We start from the raw sequence: 20,842 nt of genomic DNA, 5'->3' as shown, positions 1-20,842 counted from the left end.
CCCAATTAATTAATCACCTGTCTAGACTTAGTGGAACAAATGCAAGTGACCAGGAGTCAGCAATAATGGCCTATCCCCTGGTGCTTCAATGTCTAGACCAGTGTTTTTCAACCTTTTTTGGGCAAAGGCACACTTGTTTCATGAAAAAAATCACGAGGCACACCACCACTAGAAAATGTTAAAAAATTTAACTCTGTGCCTATATTGACTATATATAAAGTAATTCTCTTGAATAGGAATCAAATAAACACAAAGAAAGTATTTTATAATTACTTTATTATGAAATATTAAGTAAACAAAATAGTGAAAAATTATAAAATTCTTGTCTTGTCTGCACCTACGGCAACCAGGAACAGCGGTTGAAAAACGCTGGTCTAGACAGCTGAGCCAAACCGGAGCACGTGACACACAAGACAGAATTAGTATGCAATCACACAAGGTTTATTTACCCATTCCTAGTGGGTCCTAGGCTCCAGCAAGGCCACCCGGCGATGCACACCGAAAGACGGACAACAAAGATGGAGACAAGACAGGCGGCCGCAGTTGGTTCAGGCTCGCACAGCAGAGCAGTCAGTCAGGGGCTCCTCTCACGGAGCTACGTGGAGTCCTTCTCTATCAGGCAGGAGACTTCGACTAAAAAAAGGCCCGATGCTTATATAGCCAGTAGTAAACAACTTGTGTCCTTATCAGTGTGGGCCAGACAGTGTGCCTTATGCTAGAAGCAGGGCGTTTACATTTAAGGGCTCAAGGCTTTTCACATCAAGATAGTGGGGTGTTCACCAATTTGGAAGTTACAGAGTATTGGGGTTTCCATACAGCAAAATTTCACACAATAATTATTTCATACATTAGAGGGGTTTCCTTATGACCATAGCATTATTACAATAGGCAGGGAGAGGGAGAGAGATAGCAACATCAAGGGTTGGCTGCCCCTTCCTGGGGATCTAGCCTGCAACTCAGGCATGTCCCCTGGCCAGGAGCCGAACCATGACTTCCTGGTTCACAGGTTAATGCTCAACCTCTGAGCCACACGGGGCAGGCCGATTTACTTATAAACTTGACTGAAGAGCAGCAAGGGTGGAAATAGGAAGGCAATTAGGTAGGCTGTGACTCTAGCATATTTTTTTTATACTTTTAATTTATTTGTAAAACTTCTTTTATTTTTAAAAATTGTGGTAGAGGCATTCCAGAGGTAAGATGGCGGAAGAATAGATGGGCGGATTCTGAGCCCTCTCCCGAAGCAGAAAGAGAGAGCAACTGAGGGTCTTGTGCTGTGAGTATTTATCGGCAAGCTGGGAGACAGTGAACACCAGAAGAATCTGCTGGGGGGCTGCTGACAGAGGTGCCCCTCACAGGGAAGCACCCACGAGGGCTGTGTCCCTGCCCGGAGCTACCTACTGGCTTGGACGGGGAAACCTCGCCATTTTGAGAGGAAGATAGGATCGTGTCAGAGGCCTGAATATCCACAGCCGCAGCGACCACCAAGCATCTGTGACCCCCAGAACGCAGATCCCAGGCGGTACGAACACCTGCCCTCACAGGATTGCCCCACTGCTCGGCGAAAAGGTCAGATTTCATGGGGAGAGGGTGGAGAGCGCTTGCGGCGAAAGCAAAAAGCCTGCGTGCACAGAGCGCGCTCCCGGAAGCTGGAGGACAAGGGCGGTGATTACAAGTAGAAGCCCCCACTGTTGGGCTGTTGTCACCCTTGAAAGAGGACGGGGCTCCTAACAGGGGAGATATCTAAAGAGCAACACATTTGGATCCGGCTCGGAGGGATATCAGAGAGTTGCAGGAGATTCCAGTTGCTCGGACCTGCCCCCTCCCCCCCTCCGTAGTTCCAGCTTCAGAGAGGACAAAAAAAAAAAAAAAGCTGAAGAGGCTCTAGAGTAGGGGTGTCGAACTCAATCAGAGAAGGGGCCAAAATCTAAAATCCAGCCTAAATCGCGGGCCGAATGGTTTACTGAACAGTCATAAACTGTCATTGTGATGAAAACGCAGCGGAGTGCAGTGATGACAGCGCGGTGCGGGCCACATTGCAAGGCCTGGCGGGTCGGATTTGGCCCGCGGGCCTTGTGTTTGACACATGTGCTCTAGAGTCTGGAAGTCAACCTAGAAACACTGTCCCCAGAGGCTAATTCACAAATTGACTCTAGTGTAATAAAAACAAAGCGAAACCTGCCTAAAAATCAGGACTGGATCATAACAATAGAGGAAGTGAATGACCTTCATTACTGCAAATTTTAATTAAATTTTTAAAATTTTATTATTATTTTTTTAAATTTTTAAATTTTTGTTTTCATTATTTGCAACGTTTACTCAAGAAACTATTTTTTTTTCTTTTCCCTCACTTGATTTTATCTTGATAATTATTACATTGTATATGTAATCAACATTATTACTACTACTAATTTACCTTTTTCATCTTATTTTCTTTTGTTTATTTTTATTATTTTTATTTCATTTGATTATATATATATATATATATATATATATATATATATATTTTTTTTTTTAATTTCAGGATTACTGTTCTACAGTCTTTATCTATCCTTCTTTCTCCAACGCTTTATTCTATCTCAACCCTACCTTTATGCCTTCACCCTCTTTCCAATCTTTTCCTTTGATACCCTGTTTATCTTAACCCTTTCCTCCACTAGATTTCCCCCATTCCTTCTGTCTACCCACTCCTAAAATTTCACCCTACTTGTATATATCTAATTTCCAACTACCTGCTCCAAACCCATTCAACCTCCCTCGCAGTTGTCCTAAAAACAAAACAAAACAAAAAAAACAAAACAGTCTTTCTCTCTAACTCTTTGAAGTGGTACATTGAATGTTAACTTTACTGAAGTTGTATGCTTTTCTTTTATAAGATTGATTTGCCTATGCTTTTTGTTTGATTGTATGTTTTTGTTAGCTGGGTTCTAGTCACCCTTATTGGTGGTTATTAGAGTCACAAACACATTTCTATTCAGTGCCTTGTGTGTTGTACCTGGTTGTGTTGTATTTTGTGCCTTTAAATCAAAGCAGGAGAGAGAGAACTACACAACCAGATATCCTAGATCATGGGGAGACCAAAAAACAGCCCGCATATGAAAGAAAAGCAGGCTTCACCAGAAAAGGAAGTAAACGATATAGAGGTAAGCAACCTACCAGAGCAAGAATTCAGAGTAACGAAATTAAGATGGCTAAAAAGAATGGAAGACAAATTTGACAATATGAGTAAGACCCAAGAGGAAATGAAAAAAAACCCAAGAGGAAATGAAGATGACTCAAGATGAAATGAAAAATGACATCACTACTATGAAGAACTCAATAGAAAGCATCAAGAGCAGACTAGAAGAAGCAGAGGATCGCATCAGTGAGCTAGAAGACAAGATGGAAAAAAATACCCAATTAGAGCAGCTTCTAGAAAAAAAAAATTAAAAAGCAGGAGGAGAGCCAACGGGAGCTTTGGGACAAGGCAAAACAAAACAATATTCGAATAATAGGGGTTCCGGAAGGAAAGAAAACCGAGGTAGATATGGAAAAAATATTTCAAGAAATAATGACAGAAAATTTTCCTGAGATAGAGAAGAAAAAACCCACACAAATTCAAGATGCTCGCAGAGTCTCAAGCAAAATGGATCCCAGAAGACCAACGCCAAGACATATTATAATTAAATTGGCAAACACCAATGACAAAGTTAGAATCTTAAAAGCAGCCAGAGAGAGACAGAAAGTTACATGTAAAGGAACCCCCATCAGACTAACAACTGATTTCTCAACAGAAACTTATCAGGCCAGAAGGGAATGGGATGAAATATACAAAGTCATGCAAAGAAAGGGTCTGAATCCAAGAATACTGTACCCAGCAAGACTATCAATCAAAATTGAAGGGGAAATCAGGAGCTTCACAGACAAAAAAAGACTAAAGGAATTTATCTCCACCAAACCAGCAATGCAAGAAATGCTAAAGGGTCTACTGTAAAAATAAAGAAATAGGAAGCGAAGAAGGAACACAGGGGTATGGAATAAAAATGGCATCAAATGAGTACCTATCATTAATAACATTAAATGTAAATGGTTTAAATGCTCCAATCAAAAGACATAGGGTAACAGATTGGATAAGAAAACAAGAGCCATACCTCTGTTGTCTACAAGAAACCCACCTCAGAAAAAGAGATGCACACAGACTGAGGGTGAAGGGATAGAAAAAGATTTTCCAGGCAAATGGAAATGAAAAGAAAGCTGGGGTAGCAATACTTATATCTGACAAATTAGATCTCAGAGTGAAGGACATAACAAGAGACAATGAAGGCCACTTCATAATACTAAAGGGAGCAATCAAACAAGAAGAAATAACCCTGGTAAATATATATGCACCCAATACGGGAGCACACAAATACATAAAAAAAACTGCTGGAGGACATTAAGGGAGAGATTAACAGCAATACAATCATAGTAGGAGATTTAAATACCCTACTGTCACCCTTCGACAAATCATCTAAACAAAAAATCAGCAAAGAAATATCAATCCTAAATGACTCACTAGACCAGATGGAATTAATTGACATCTTCAGAACATTCCACCCCAAAGCCACAGAATATACATTCTTCTCAAATGCACATGGGACATTCTCAAAGATAGACCACATTTTGGGACATAGGCAAAGTCTCTTCAAATTCAAGAAGATAGAAAGCATATCAAGCATCTTCTCAGACCATAATGGCATCAAACTGGAAATTAACTACAATAAAAATAATCCGAAGAAATCAAACACATGGAGACTAAACAGCATGCTATTAAACAAGGACTGGGTTACCAGAATAATCAAGGAAGAAATTAAAAACATCCTGGAAACAAATGACAATGAAAACACAACAATCCAAAATCTATGGGACACAGCAAAAGCAGTTTTGAGAGGGAAGTTCATATCCTTACAAGCCTATTGCAAAAAACTAGAAAAAAGTGTAACAAATGATCTAACTCTACAACTCAAAGAGTTAGAAAAAGAGCAACAAGAAAAGCCCAGGGTAAGTAGAAGGAAGGAAATAACAAAAATCAGAGCACAGATAAATGACATAGAGACCAAAGAAACAATACATAAGATCAACAAAACCAAGAGCTGGTTCTTTAAAAGGATAAACAAGATAGATGGACCTCTAGCCAGACTAACCAAGAAACAAAGAGAGAGGACCCAAATAAACAAAATCAGAAATGAAAGAGGTGAAATAACAACAGACCCCACCGAAATACAACAGATTGTTACAAAATACTATGAACAACTCTACTCCAACAAACTGAACAACCTGGAGGAAATGGACATATTCCTAGAAAAATATAATCTTCCAAAACTCAGTCAGGAAGAATCTAAAAATCTCAGTAAACCAGTGACTTGGGAAGAAATTGAAACAGTCATCCAAAAGCTTCCAGCAAACAAAAGCCCAGGGCCAGATGGCTTCACAGGAGAGTTTTACCAAACATTCAAGGAAGAACTATATAAAACCTATCCTCCTCAGACTATTCAAAAAAATCCAAGAGGAAGGAACACTTCCAAACTCCTTCTATGAAGCCAGCATCACCCTAATACCAAAACCAGATAAAGACAACTCAATGAAAGAGAATTACAGGCCAATATCCCTCATGAACATAGATGCCAAAATCCTCAACAAAATTCTAGCAAATCGACTCCAGAAGAACATCACAAAGATCATACACCATGACCAAGTAGGATTTATTCCAGGAATGCAAGGATGGTACAATATCCACAAATCAATAAACGTGATACATCACATAAACAAATTGAAAGATAAAAATCACATAGTCATATCAATTGATGCCGAAAAAGCATTCGATAAAATCCAACACCCTTTTCTGATAAAAACTCTTAACAAGGTGGGAGTACAAGGATCATACCTCAACATAATAAAAGCTATATATGATAAACCCACAGCCAACATTATACTCAATGGGCAAAAACTAAAACCATTCCCTCTAAGAACAGGAACAAGACAGGGATGCCCACTCTCGCCACTCCTGTTTGACATAGTACTGGAAGTACTAGCCATTGCAATTAGACAAGAGGAGGAAATAAAAGGCATCCAAATTGGAAAAGAAGAAGTAAAGTTATCCTTATTTGCAGATGACATGATATTGTACATAAAAAACCCAAAAGACTCCATTAAAAAACTAATTGACTTAATAATAAATGAATTTGGCAATGTAGCAGGATACAAAATTAATGCCAAGAAATCCATGGCTTTTCTATACACCAACAGTGAAACTGCAGAAACAGAGACTAAAAAAGCAATTCCATTTACCATCGCACCAAAAAAATTAAGATACCTAGGAATAAATTTAACTAAGGAAGTAAAGGACCTATATGCGGAAAACTACACGACACTGAAAAAAGAGATAGAGGAAGATGTAAGGAGATGAAGAACATACCATGTTCATGGATTGGTAGGATCAACATCATCAAAATGTCCATACTTCCTAAAGCAATCTATAGGTTCAATGCACTCCCCATTAAAATACCAATGACATATTTCACCGACCTAGAAAGAACTCTCCAAAAGTTCATTTGGAACAATAAAAGACCTTGAATAGCCACAGCAGTCCTGAGAAAGAAGAGTAAAGTAGGAGGGATCTCAATACCAGACTTCAAACTATATTACAAAGCCACTGTTCTCAAAACAGCCTGGTACTGGCACAAGAACAGACATATAGATCAATGGAATAGAATCGAGAACCCAGATATCAACCAAAATCACTATGCTCAATTAATATTTGACAAAGGAGGCACGAATATACAATGGAGTCAAGACAGTTTCTTCAATAAATGGTGTTGGGAAAATTGGACAGACACATGCAAAAGAATGAAACTAGATCACCAACTTACACCATTCACAAAAATAAACTCAAAATGGATACAGGACTTAAACATCAGACGGGAAACCATAAAAATACAATACTAGAAGCATCCACAGGCAGCAAAATCTCAGACGTATGCCAAAAGAATTTCTTCACTGATACTACCCCTAGGGCAATGGAAGCTAAAGAGAAAATAAACAAATGGGACTACATAAAAATAAAAAGCTTTTTTACAGCAAAAGAAACCATCAACAAAACAATAAGAAAGCCCACAGTGTGGGAGAACATATTTGCAAATGATACCACTGATAAAGGTTTAATCTCCAACATCTACAAACAGCTTATACAACTAAATAAAAGGAAGATAAATAATCCAATTAAAAAATGGGCAATGGACCTAAATAGAACATTTTCAAAAGAAGACAGAAGGAAGGCCAAAAGGCACATGAAAACATGCTCAAAGTCACTAATTATCTGAGAGATGCAAATCAAAACAACAATGCGGTACCATCTCACACCTGTCAGAATGGCCAACATCAACAAATCAACAAACGACAAGTGTTGGCGAGGTTGCAGAGAAAAAGGAACCCTCGTGCATTGCTGGTGGGAATGCAGACTGGTGCAACCACTGTGGAGAACAGTGTGGAGTTTCCTCAAAAAACTGAAAATGGAACTCCCATTTGACCCAGTAATCCCACTTCTAGGAATATATCCCAAGAAACTAGAAACACCAATCAGAAAGGATATATGCACCCCTATGTTCATAGCAGCACAATCTACAATAGCCAGAATTTGGAAACAGCCTAGGTGCCCGTCAGCAGATGATTGGATCCAAAAACCATGGTACATCTACACAATGGAATACTATGCTGCCATAAAAAAGAAGGAATTCTCATCATTTGCAGCAACCTGGATGGAATTGGAGAACATCATGCTGAGTGAAATAAGCCAATCAATGAAAGAGAAACACCACATGACCTCACTCATTTGTGGATAATAAAGAGCATTATAAACTGATGAACCAAAAGATAGATATAGAGACAGTATATCAACAAGTAGACTGTCAAATTACAGCGGGGAGGGGAGGAAGATCTGGGGGAGATAATAGATCAACCGAAGGACTTTTATACATGCATATAAGTACAACCAATGGACACAAAACTCTGGGGAGGTAGGGGATGTGTGGGAGGGTGGGGGGGAGGGGGGCAAAAAAAATCAATAAAATATAAAAAAAAATTGTGGTAGAATATACATAATATAAAATTAACCATTTTAACCCTTTTTAAGTGTACAGTTCAATGGCATTAAGTACATTTACATTGTTGTGTAACCATCACCACCTCCAGAACTTTTCATCTCACAAGACTGAAACTATTATTAAACAATTTCTGATTATTATTTATGTAATCCCTGGTAATACCTTTCTACTTTTTGTGTCTATAAATTTGACTACTATAGGTACCTTATATAATTACAATCATACAGTATTTTTGTGATTGGCTTCTTTCTCTGAAAATGTCTTTAAGGATCATTCTTGTTTTAGCATATTTCAGAATTTCCTTCTTTTTTTATCCTAAATAACATTCCATGGTATGTTTATCCATTCATCAATTAATGGACAGTTGGTTTGCTTCCACCTTTAGTCTGTTGTGAATAATGCTACTATAAACATGGGTGTACAAATATCTCTTCAAGATCCTGCTTTCAATTATTTGGAGTATATGCAGTCAAACCTCATTTCCTGAACATCTCCCATCTCGAACAACTTGGTCCTCAACCAAGTTGTTCATAGAAAAAATGTCTCAGTTGTCTAACCAAACTTTGGTGTTTGACCTGACAACCTTTCATGATGATATCACAACATGACAGAGTCCTCAGACAACAAAGGAGAAAATGCTTTTGTTGCTGGCGAAACCTTGATTAGCACAATTTTAAAGCATAAAGAAGCCATAAAGAGTGCTAATGTTGCTAAGGGTGTGAAAGAAGTAAGAATCTTAGGCACTTGAAGAGGTAGAAAAACTGTTGTTGATTTGGATGAATGAAAAGCAGTTAGCCAGAGACAGCCATTTCAGAGGCAGTGATTTATGAACAAGCAAAGATGCTGCATATTGACCTGAAAGACATCCCTGGACCGAATGCTAAAAGAGATCCATTTAAGGCTAATAGGGGGTGGTTCAATAAATTTATGAAAAAAAGGGTTTATTTAAATATTAATCAGTACATTAGACATGTAATGAATATGAGAAAGGTTAAAATGGGGAATCATTTGGGGGTCGGGAACAGATTAATTCAATTTACATTATTTTTAATGAGAAAAAATTATTCGGTTTTCAAACAAATCGCTTCTTGAACAGCCTTCTGGAGCCAATTAAGTTCAAGAACTAAGGTTCTACTTTACTCAGAAGTGGAATTGTTAGATCATATGGAATTTTTAATTTTTTAAGAAACCACTATACTGTTTTCCATAGTGACTATAACATTTTCATTTCTAACATCAATGCACACAGATTCAATTTTTCCACATTCTTGACAACACTTTTGTGTGTGTGTGTGTGTGTGTGTGTGTGTGTGTGTATGTGTGTGTGTGTGTGTTTGGTGTTGTTTTTGTAATAGCCATCCTAATGGGTATGGAGTTGTGTCTCAGTTTGGTTTTGATTTGCACTTCCCTCATGATTAATGATGTTGGGTATCTTATTGGCCATTTGTATGTTTTCTTTGGAGGAATGTCTATTCAAGTCCTTTGCCCATTTTTATATTGGGTTGTTTGTTTCAGTCGTTGAGTTGTAGGAGTTTTATTTATCTTCTAGATATTAATTCCTTAAGTATGTGATTCACAGATATTTACTCCCATTCCGTGGATGCCTTTTTACTCTGTGGTAGTGTTTTTTGATGCACAAAACTTTTTAATTTTGATGAAGTCTAATTTTTTATTTAAAAACCTATGCCTTTGGTGTCATATTTAAGAAATCACTGCCAAGTCCATGAAGCTTTTTCTCTATTTTCTCCTAAACAACTTTAGCTCCTTATAGTTTTAGCTCTTATATCTTGGGTTAATTTTTGCGTATGGTGTTAGGTAAGAGTCCAACTTCATTCCTTTGCATGTAGATATCCAGTTTTCCCAGAACCATTTGTTGAAAACACTATTTCCCCCCATAAGTGGTCTTCGTACCCTTGTCAAAAATCATTTGACCATATATGTGAAGGTTTATTTCAAAGCTGTCTATTCTACTACATTAGGCTCTATAACTCTGTAAAACAAAAGTATACTGTTTTGATTACAAGATTTTATTGTAAATTTTGAAATCATGAAGTATCAGTCCTTCCACATTGTTCTTCTTTTTCTTTTTTTTTTGGGGGGGGGGGGTGACGGGGGGGGTTGATTGTTTGCTTTTTAATCTTTATTGTTCAGATTACTACAGATGTTCCTCTTTTTTTTCCCCTCCATAACTTCCTTCCACCTGGTTCCCACCCAGGCCTGCCCCCACCCTTCACCCACTGACCTAGTCCATGTATTTCACCAGGAATTTTTCTGTCATTATTTCTTCAAATAGGCTTTCAGTCTCTTGCTCTCTCTCTTTTCTGACACCCCCATAATTCAGATGTTGATATGCTTGAAGTTGTCCCAGAGGCTCCTTATACTATGTTCATATTTTTGGATTCTTTTTTCTTTTTGCTTTGCTGGTTGGGTGTTTTTTACTTCTTCATATTTCAAATCTTTGATTTGATTTTTGTGATTCTCTAGTCTGCTGTTGGATCTCCATATATTATTTTTTATTTCAGTCAGAGTATGCTTAATTTCTAGTTGGTCCTTTTTCATATCCTTGAGGGTCTCACTAAATTTCTCAGAGGTTTCTAGAAGATGAGCTTGGCCTTATCTGGGCATCTCCAAACAACAAACAAAGAAGAGGAATCTGCAGATCTCTCCATAGCTCCTGCTGAGTGGCCTCAGGCAGAGGCTAAATTAGCACCTCCTTGGAGATTCAAGAGCCAGTGTATCCAGGGGTCAGAGTAGGACCATCCAGATTACAATTCCTCAGATTCATAAGGGACACACTCAGAAAGCAGACTCAGTGAGCACCAAAGCCCCACTGAAGCAACTCTTGCCTCATAAGGGTGTCTTCAGAACAGAAGTTCTCCCATCATAGACACAGTTTGATCTGGCCTGGAGGTCAATTCTTCCCAGTGATACCAACGACAAGACAATCAAGGCTTAATTACAATAAGGCTGTGCACACAGCCCACCAAGGGGTGCACCAAGATGTCCACCTCAGGTAACTGAGGATGCTGAGCCACTGGGCCCTATAGAACACCTAGCACACAAAGCCACTCTATCAACTCAGGGAAGTAGCCAAAATGTGAAGACAAAGAAACAGGTCACAAATGAAAGAAATGAAGGAAAGCAAACTACTGAATATAGAGTTCAAAACCACGATTATAAGGTTTTTGAAGAATTTTCTAGAAAAGGCCAATAAATTTATTGAGACCTTCAAGGATATGAAAAAGGACGAACTAGAAATTAAGCATACATTAACTGAAATAAAAAAAATAATAAGGCCAAGCTGTGAAGCAATGCAAGCTGCTGTGGGGCCTTGAGCCTTCTTTTGGATGATTTGGATTTCTCTGACTCAACTACAGTTTGTTAGGTAAGTTTAGATTTCAAAGGATCAGGTCATTCATATGCAAAAGCCTCTGTGCACAACTTGGATGGGGCAGAGTCTCAGGGTGGATCAAACAGCAATGGCTTCTCATAAGCCCTGCCCTAAAAGGCCCCTGGGTTCAGTGACTCTTGGTAATTGCTACAAGCATCTCTGAGAAAGGGCTGCCCTCAAGTTCTGCCTGCTGCCAGACAGTCCAGTTTCTCTCTATATGAGTCTGGGTCCCCAGAGTCTCACCCAGAACTGGAGTTCAGAGCAGTTGGGAGCTTGTGGCTCCCTCCGATTGAAAAAGCCAGCCATGTACTCAGTTGCCAGCCCTCTTGACGTCTTTGACTCCGAACTTCTGCACTTTACTTCCTCAGCTCCTCTGTATCTCAATGGGCTTTTCTCTTCCCTTTTAGTTGTATAATTTCCACTTAGCCAGCCTTCCTGTGGTTCTGAATGATGTCTGTTTTGTCTTTTGGTTGTAGTTTTGAAGTTGTTGTGCGAGGCAGCAATTTCAGGTGTTTACTTATGCCACCATTTTGGTTTTCTCCTGGATTCCTCTTGTCAGGGATTCTCTGCGCTTCCTGGACTTGTAAGTCTATTTCTTTTAGCAGGTAGGGGAATTTCTCTGTCATTATTTCTTCAAATAGGTTTGCAATATCTTGCTCTCTCTCTTCTTCTGACATTCCCATAATTCCCATAATTGGTCATTTTTCGACTTGGTATGCTTGAAGTTGTCCCAGAGGCTCCTTATACTATGTTCATATTTTTGAATTATTTTTTCTTTTCCAGTTGGGTGTTTTTTGCTTCCTCATATTTTAAATATTTTACTTGATTCTTGGAATCCTCTAGTCTACTGTTAAATTTCTGTATATTATTCTTTATTTCAGTCAGTGTATGCTTAATTTATGATTTGTCCTTTTCCATTATTTTGGCATTCTCACTAAGATTCTTGAAGGTCTCACTAAGTTCCTTGGAAGTTTCTAGAAAATTCTTGAGTAACCTTATAACTTTGGTTTTGAACTCTATATCCAATACTTTGCTTTCTTCAGTTTCTTTCATTTGTGACTTGTTTCTTTGTCTCTGCATTTTGGCTGCTTCTCTGTGTTTGTTTCTATGTACTGGGTAGCTGCTAAGTATCCTTGAGTTGATATAGTAGCCTGGTGTGGTAGGTGTCCTATGGGGCCCAGTGGCACAGCCTCCCCAATCACCTGAGGTACACACACTTGGTGCACCCCTTTGTGGGCTGTGTGCACAGTCTTATTGTAGTTAAGCCTTAATTGCTGTTGGTATCACTGTTAGGAATTGACTCCAGGCCAATTGGCTGTGGGGACCAGTTGTGTCTACAATGGAAGAGCTGCTATGCAGGAGACACCCTTATGGGGCAGGACTTACTTCAGTGGGGCTTTGGTGCTCACTGAGTCTGCCCCTTGAGTGTGTCACTTATGGGTGTGAAGAGTTTTAACTTAGTATGGTCCCCCACTGACCACTGGGTACACTGGCTCTTGGATCTCCAAGGAGGTGCAAAATCAGCCACTGCCTGGGGCCACCCAGCAGGAGTTACAGAGAGATCTCAGATTCCTCCTCTTTGTATCAGGTTTGGAAGTGCCCAGATGAGACTCAGCTGTGAAGCAAGTCAGGCTGTTGCTGCCAGCCTTTGGCCTTCTTTTGATAGCTTTGGGGCTCCCTGACCCTGCTCCTTCCTGTTTGACAAGTTTTAGGCTGAGAAAGGACAGGCCATTCATATGCTAAAGCCACTGTGCACAGCTTGTGTGGGGTTGTAAATTGGATGGGGAGGGTTCTCAAGGAATCACCACAGTGGAGCAAACAGCAATGGCTGCCAGTCAGCCCTGCACCAGTGAGTTCTCAGTGCAGGAACAATGATCGCTGAGAGCACCTCTGTCTGCAGGAAAGCCACCCTCACATTTCTGCCCCAATGCCAGATAGTCCAGTTTCTCCCCATATGTGTCTGGGTCCCCAGAGTCTATCTTGGAACTGGAGTTAGGAGCAAGTGGGAGCTTGTATCTACCTCCCAATTAAAAAAGCAACACACATGGCTGCCAGCCCATTCTGCACCTCTGCATCTTCTATCAGTCTCAGTGTACTTTCTTCTTTACTTCTAGTTATAGTACTTCCACTCAGCCAGCTTTCTTGTGGTTCTGGATGATAGTTTTTTTGTTTTTCAGTTGTAATTTTGATGTGGTTGTGAGAGGCAGCAAGTACAGATGTTTACCTATACTGCCATCTTGGTTCTCCTCCACTCTTCATTTTCAAGATTATTTTGGTATATTTTGGGAGTCCCTTACATTCCATATGAATTTTAGGATGTTTATTCTATTTCTGAAAAATAATCATTGACATTTTAATGGAAATTGTGCTGAATCTGCATATCAGTTTAGGTAGTATTGCTATTGATATATTAATAATATTAAGTCTTCTACTCCATGAACATGAGATGTTTTTTCCTTTTATTTATATCTTCTTTAATTTTAGCAATATTTTGCAGTTGTCAGGGTACAAATGTTTCACCTACATAATTAATTCTTTTTAAAAATTTATCTTTATTGTTTAAAGTGTTACATTGACCTCTTCACACTTTTCCACCCTCTCCCCAAGCTTTAACTGCACTATTGTCTGTGCTCATGGGTTATGCATATCCTATATAATAAAACGCTAATACAAATTGTCCCCTCGACCAGAAGTTCAATCTGGAGTTCAACCAGGGCAGGGCTGGCCAGCCAATAGCCTGCAACTCCTCCTAGCAGCCCCACCCCCTGGTCGAACTCCTGATTAAGGGGGACTGGCCAGACTTCACTCATGCATGAATTTGTGCACCAGGCCTCTAGTATGCATATAAGTTCTTTGGTTAATTTCTCCCCTCCCCCTTTCTAAAATATGTCAGTCTGTTGCATGCTTCATTGTCTTTGGATCTATTTTGTTCAGTTTATTTTGTTCATTATATTCCACATGTAAGGGAGTTCATGGGATATTTGTCTTTCTCTGACTGGCTTATTTCACTTAGAATAATATTGTATGTTCCAGGCCCCTCCATGTTGTCTCAAAGGTAAGAGAGCCTTCCTTTTTACAGCTGCATAGTATTCCATTGAGTAAATATATCACAGCATTTCAGCCATTTATCTACTGATGGGCACTTGGGTTGTTTGCAGATCATAGATAGTGTAAATAAATAACATTGCTATGAATTTAAAGGTGCATATTTTCTTCCTGATTGGTGTTTCAGGCTTCTTGGGATATATTCCTAGAAGTGGCAACACTGGGTCAAATGGCAGTTCCATTTTTTATTTTTTTTAGGAAATTCCACACTATTTTTCATGGTTGTTTTACAGATCTGCATTCCTACCAACAATATACTAAGGTTCCTTTTTTTTTCATATCCTCACTAGCACTTGGTATTTATTGATTTATTGATTGTAACTATTCTGGCAGGTGTTAGGTGGTACTTCATTGTCATATTAATTTTCATATCTCTGATAATTAGTGGTGTTGAGTATTTTTTCATATGTTTCTTGGCCTTCTATATGTCCTCTTTGGAGAGTGTCTATTCAATTCCTCTACCCATATTTTAATTGGGTTGTTTATCTTTCCTTTGTTGAGTTGTATGAGTACTTATATTTTGGAAATTAACCCTTTATCAGATGTATCATTGGCAAATATGTTCTTCCATACATGGGTTCTGCTTCCATTTTGAAGATGGTTTCTTTTGCTGTGCAGAAGCTTTTTAATTTGATATAGTCCCATTTGTTTATTTTTTAAAAAATATATATTTTATTGATTTTTAACAGAGAGGAAGAGACAGAGATAGAGAGCTAGAAATGTCGATGAGAGAGAAACATCGGCCAGCTGCCTCTTGCACACCCCTTACCGGGGATGTGCTCACAACCAATGTACATGCCCTTGACTGGAATTGACGCTCTACCACTGAGCCAAACCAGCTTCGGCCCCATTTGTTTATTCTTAACTTTGTTTCTCTTGCTTTAAGTGATTCATTGGTGAAAATTCTCCTCTGTGAGATGTTTGATATTTTTCTGCCTATATTTTCTTCTAGGATTTTTATGGTTTCATGATTTACATTTATGTCTTTTATCCTTTTAGAGTTTATTCTTGGATATGGTGTAAGTTGGTGGTCTAGTTTCATTTTTTTTTTTTTACATGTACTTGACTAGTTTTCCCAACACTATTTATTTAAGAGACGTCTTTATTCCATTGTCAAATATTAATTGAGCATAATGGCTTCGGTTAATTTCTGGGTTCTCTGTTCTGTTCCATTGATTTATATGCTTATTTTTGTGCCAGTACTAGGCTGTTTTGAGGACAGTGTCTTTGTAGTATAATTGATATCTGGTATTGTGACCACTCCAACTTTGTTAATCTTTCTCAAGATTGCTGTGGCTATTTGTCTTCTTTGGTTCCACATGAATTTCTGGAGTATTGGATCTGTGAAATATGCCATTAGTATTTTAATAGGTATTGCACTTAATCTATGGATGCTTTAGATAGTATGGACATTTTAATTATGTAAATTTATAAGTCCATGAAAATATTTTGCTCCACTTGTTTATTATATATTTTTACACCTCATTTTTCATTGACCTGTAGTTTCTGAGTATAGGTCTTTTACCTCCTTGGTTAAGTTTATTCTGAAGTATCTCAATTTTTTATTACAAAGGTAAATGGGATTTTTAAAGTGTTTTTTTTTTCCTGAGACATTATTATGGTATAGAAAAATGCTGTCTATTTCTGATGTTCATTTTTTATCCTGCTAAATTTATTTATTAAATCTAATCATTTTTGGTTGAGTCTATTCACAATATTATATCATTTGTAAATAATGACAGTTTTACTTCCTTCTTTCTAATTTGTTTGCCTTTTAAGTTTTCTTCTTATCTGGTCGCTGTGACTAGGACTTCCAGTACTATGTTGAATGAGTGTGGTAAAAGTGGACATCCCTGTCTTGTTCCTGTTCTTAGAGGGAATATTTTCAGTTTTTGCCATTGAGTATGATGTTTGTTGTAGGTTTGTCATATGTGGCTTTTATTATGTTGAGGTGTGATCCCTTCATTTCCACTTTGCTGAGAGTTTTTTTTTTAAAATCAAAAATGGGTCATGGATTTTGTCTAATCTGCATCTATTTATATGAACATATGATTTTTGTCTTTCAATTTGTTTATGTGATATATCACATTTATTGATTTGAAAATATTGTAACAACCTTGCATCTCTGGAATAATTCTCACTTGGTCATAGTGTATAATCTTTTTAAGACATTGCTGGATCTGATTTCCTAATATTTTTATTAACGATTTTAGCATCTATGTTCATTAGAGATATTGGCCTATAATTCTCTTTTTTTGTAGTATCTTTATTTGGTTTTGGAATTATGGTAATTCTGGCCATGTTAAAAGTAGTTGGAAGTGTTTCTTTCCTCTTGGAGTTTTTAGAATACTTTGAGAGGATAGGTGTTAGTTCTTTTGTGAATATTTGGTAAAACTCCCCTGTGAAGCCACCCAGACCACTTTGGTTTGCTGAGAGTTTTTTGATTACTGGTTCAATTTCATTAGTTGTTATTGGCCTATTTAGATGTTCTGATTCTTTTGGATTGAGTTTTGGAAGATTGTATTTTTTAGGATTTTGTCTGTATCATTCAGGCTGTCCAGCTTTGTTGGCATATATTGTTCATAATATATATATATTTTATAATCCTATGTATTTCTGTGGTGTCGGTTGTTACTTCACCTCTTTTGATTCTATTTGTTTGGTTTATCTCTCTTTGTTTCTTTATGAGTCTGGCTAAAGGTTCATCTATCTTTTCAAAGGACCAATTCTTGGTTTATTGATCTTTTATATCATTTTAAAAATCTTTATGTTATTTATTTTCTCTGTGGTGTTTATTATTTCCTCCCTTCTATCTATTATGGGCCTTTCTTATTGTTCTTTTTATAATTTTGTTGTTGTAGTAGTGTTAGATAATATATTAAAGCTTTTTCTTGTTTCTTGACATAGATCTGTAATGCTTCCCTCTCAGAATTGCTTTTGCTGTGTCCCATAGATTTTTTGATTTTTTTATTTTTGCATGATCATTTTCATTTGCTTCCAGGAAATGTATTATTTCTTCATTTAGTTTATTGGTAACTCATTTATTGTTAAATAACATACTATTTAACCTCCATGTATTTGAATGTTTTTGAGTGTTTTTATTGTGATTGATTTCTGAGTTCATTCCATTGTGACCTGAGAAGAAGCTTGATATGATTTCAATCCTCTTGAACTTATAAAGACTTATTTTGTGTCTTAATATGTGGCCTATCTTTGAGAATGTTCCAGTACACTTGAGAAGAATGTATATTCTGCAGCTTTGGGGTGGGAAGTTCTGTAAATGTCAATTAAACTCATTTTATCTAGTGTATTATTTAAGATCTCTGTTTCTTTGTTAATTTTTTTGTCTGGAAGGTCTATCCAGTGATATCACTGAGTTATTAAAGTCCCCTATTATGATTGTATTCCTATCAATCTCTCACTTAAATTTCTCCAAGAGCTTTTTAAGATATATTTAGGTTCTCCTGTATTGGGTGCATATGTGCTCCTATATTGGGTGCATATATCCCAATAATCCTCTTATTGTATCGATCCCTTTAGTATTATGAAGTGGCCTTTTTTTTGTCTCTTGTTATGTTCTTTGCTTTTAAGTCTACTTTTTCACATATATGTATTGCTACCCTTGCTTTCTTTTTTCATTTTCCTTTGCATGGAAATTTTCCCCCTTACCTTTACTTTCAGTCTGCGTGAAGCTTTTGTTCTGAGATGGGTCTCTTGTAAACAGCATATGTATAGACATATTTTCTCATACATTCAATCATTATATGTCTTTTTATTGGAGAATTTAATCCATTTATATGTTTATTGGTAGGTACTTATTTACTAGCATTTTTTTCTTTATACCTATGTTCCTCTCTCTTCATTTCTTCTTCTTTAAGCATTCCCTTTTACATTTCCTGAAAAGCTGGTTTGTTAACAATACTAGTACTTCTAGTATTTTTAACATTTTGGAAGTTCTTTATTTCCTCCTCAATTTTAAATGATAGCCTTGCTGAATAGAGAAGTCCTGGTTTCATGTCCTTGTTTTCCATTACTTTGAATACTTCATACCAATCCCTTCTGGCATGAATTGTTTCTGCTGAGAAAACAGCTGACATTCTAATAGGTACTCCCTTGTAGGTAACTCTCTGTCTCTTTCTTGCTGCCTTTAAGATTCTTTAATGTTTGTTCTTTTGATTGTAATGTGTCTTAGAGTGGATCTCTTTGGGTTCATCTTGATTGGAGCTGTCTGTACTTTCTGAACTTGTGTGACTTTTTTCTTCACCAGGTTAGGGAAGTTTTCTGTCATTATTTCTTTAAACAGGTTCTCAATTCCTTTTCACTTTCTTCTCCTTCTGACATCCCTATGATGTGGATGTTGTTATGTTTCATGTTGTCCCAAAGTTTCCTTAAACTATTCTCCTTATTTTTAACTCTTTTTTTCTCTTTGCTGCTCTAATTGCATGCTTTCTTTTACCTTGTCTTCCAACTTACTGATTCAGTCTTCTGCCTCATTTAGTCTATTTTTATTACTTCCAGTGTATTCTTAATGTCAAATATGTTATTCTTCATTTCCAATTGATTCTATTTATGGTTTTTATTTCTCATTTCATGCTGTTATTATTCCCACTAAGTTTCTTGAAATTGTCACAAAATTCTTTGGGAATTCTTATAATCATTACTTTGAACTTGATATCTGATAAATTGCTTGCTTCTATTTCATTTAGTTCCCTTTCTAGAATTTTCTCCTTTTCTTTCATTTAGGGATTATTTCTTTGTCCCCCAATTTTATTCTCCCTTTGAATTTGTTTCTATGTATCAGATCAAATTGTTATCCTAGTCTTTGTGGGCTGGTCTTATATTGTAAGTGTTTTTGGGACCCAGGGATGCAGGCTCTTAAATATTGTGACCCGGTTGCTCTACAAATGTCCCTTGTGTGAGTTACTTGGACTTTCCTATTGTAACTGGGTCATGAATGTCATTGTCCCATTCATCAGAGGAACATCCTCTCAGCCTGGCTGACTGTGAGGCTTACCTCTGACCATGTCATGCAAGCTGTTTTGCAGGTGCAATCTCCAAGTATTTTCTGTCCTTCCTTAATATAAGTCTCCTCTCAGTTGGACCTCACTTGGTAATTCTGGGTGAACGTTCCCCAATTTAGTTGTATTTCCTGTCTAGCCCTGGAAGGAGGTACAAGAAAGGTCTGCCTATTTGGTCACATCTTCTCTCTCAATAGTTAATTCTTAAATATTTTATTCTTTTCAATGTTATAATTGATAGTGTATAGAAATGAAATTGAGTTTTCTGTGTTGATTTTGTATTCTGCAACTTTGCTGAATTTATTTATTAGTTCTAACAGGTTGTGTGTGTGTGTGTGTGTGTGTGTGTGTGTGTGTGTGTGTGTATAATCTTTAGGGTTTTCTACATATAAGAGTACCAGTATGTATATCATTTGCAAACAGATATATTTTAATTCTTTCTTTCCAATTTTGGTGTTTTTCATTTCTTGGTTAATGTTACTACATTCTACCCTAGAAATGATGATAATTTTTAATAAGGATAGGGAGGTAAGTACTGTTTGGATCTGGGAAATATTTTTCAGGTAGAGCAAATGGAATTGTTTGGCTTAGATGCTGGCTGTGAGAGAATGAAAGAAGTTAAAGATGATTTCTTGGTTTATAAACTAATTAATGGGTAAATCATTGTAGTGACATTTGATTGTATTGTATTGATGGAGGAAGGTATGCTTGAGAGGGGAAGAGAAAAGCTATGTATTGGACATATAAAATTTGGTCATAGTAGGTAATGTAGACATAGATAAAAGAATACAGTCAGGAAACAAACTTTTGGGAAAGCTCATTTTTATAAAAGATGTGGAAGAAGAGGCAACAGAAAAGGAGGCAAAGAGGAAGCAATGATGAGGTTAAAAAAGGACCAGGAGAATGAGAAAAACAAGGAGTAAAAGTTTCAAGAAAGTGGCATTGATTAATTGTATAACCACTAGGGAAGGAAGATGAAGATGAAGAAAGAAAGAACCTTTGACATGAGAAATGAAACGGTCTTTGGTAGCCTTCCATGGAACATTTTCAGCAGAATGGGTAAGGTCTTTGCCTGAGGGCAAGTAAGTTGATAAAGCAAGTGGGTGATGGGAAGTACTCTAAACAGAACCGAAGTGTTGTATACTTAAGGCAAAAATGTTGATGTTACTGTTGCCATGGAAACAAAAAACAAGAGAACTAAAAGCCATTTAAAA

The sequence above is a fragment of the Pipistrellus kuhlii genome, unplaced genomic scaffold (assembly GCF_014108245.1).
Source record: "Pipistrellus kuhlii isolate mPipKuh1 unplaced genomic scaffold, mPipKuh1.p scaffold_m20_p_3, whole genome shotgun sequence".
Lineage (NCBI taxonomy): Eukaryota > Metazoa > Chordata > Mammalia > Chiroptera > Vespertilionidae > Pipistrellus > Pipistrellus kuhlii.
The sequence above is the reverse complement of the archived record's forward strand: the minus strand, read 5'-3'. Positions refer to the sequence as shown.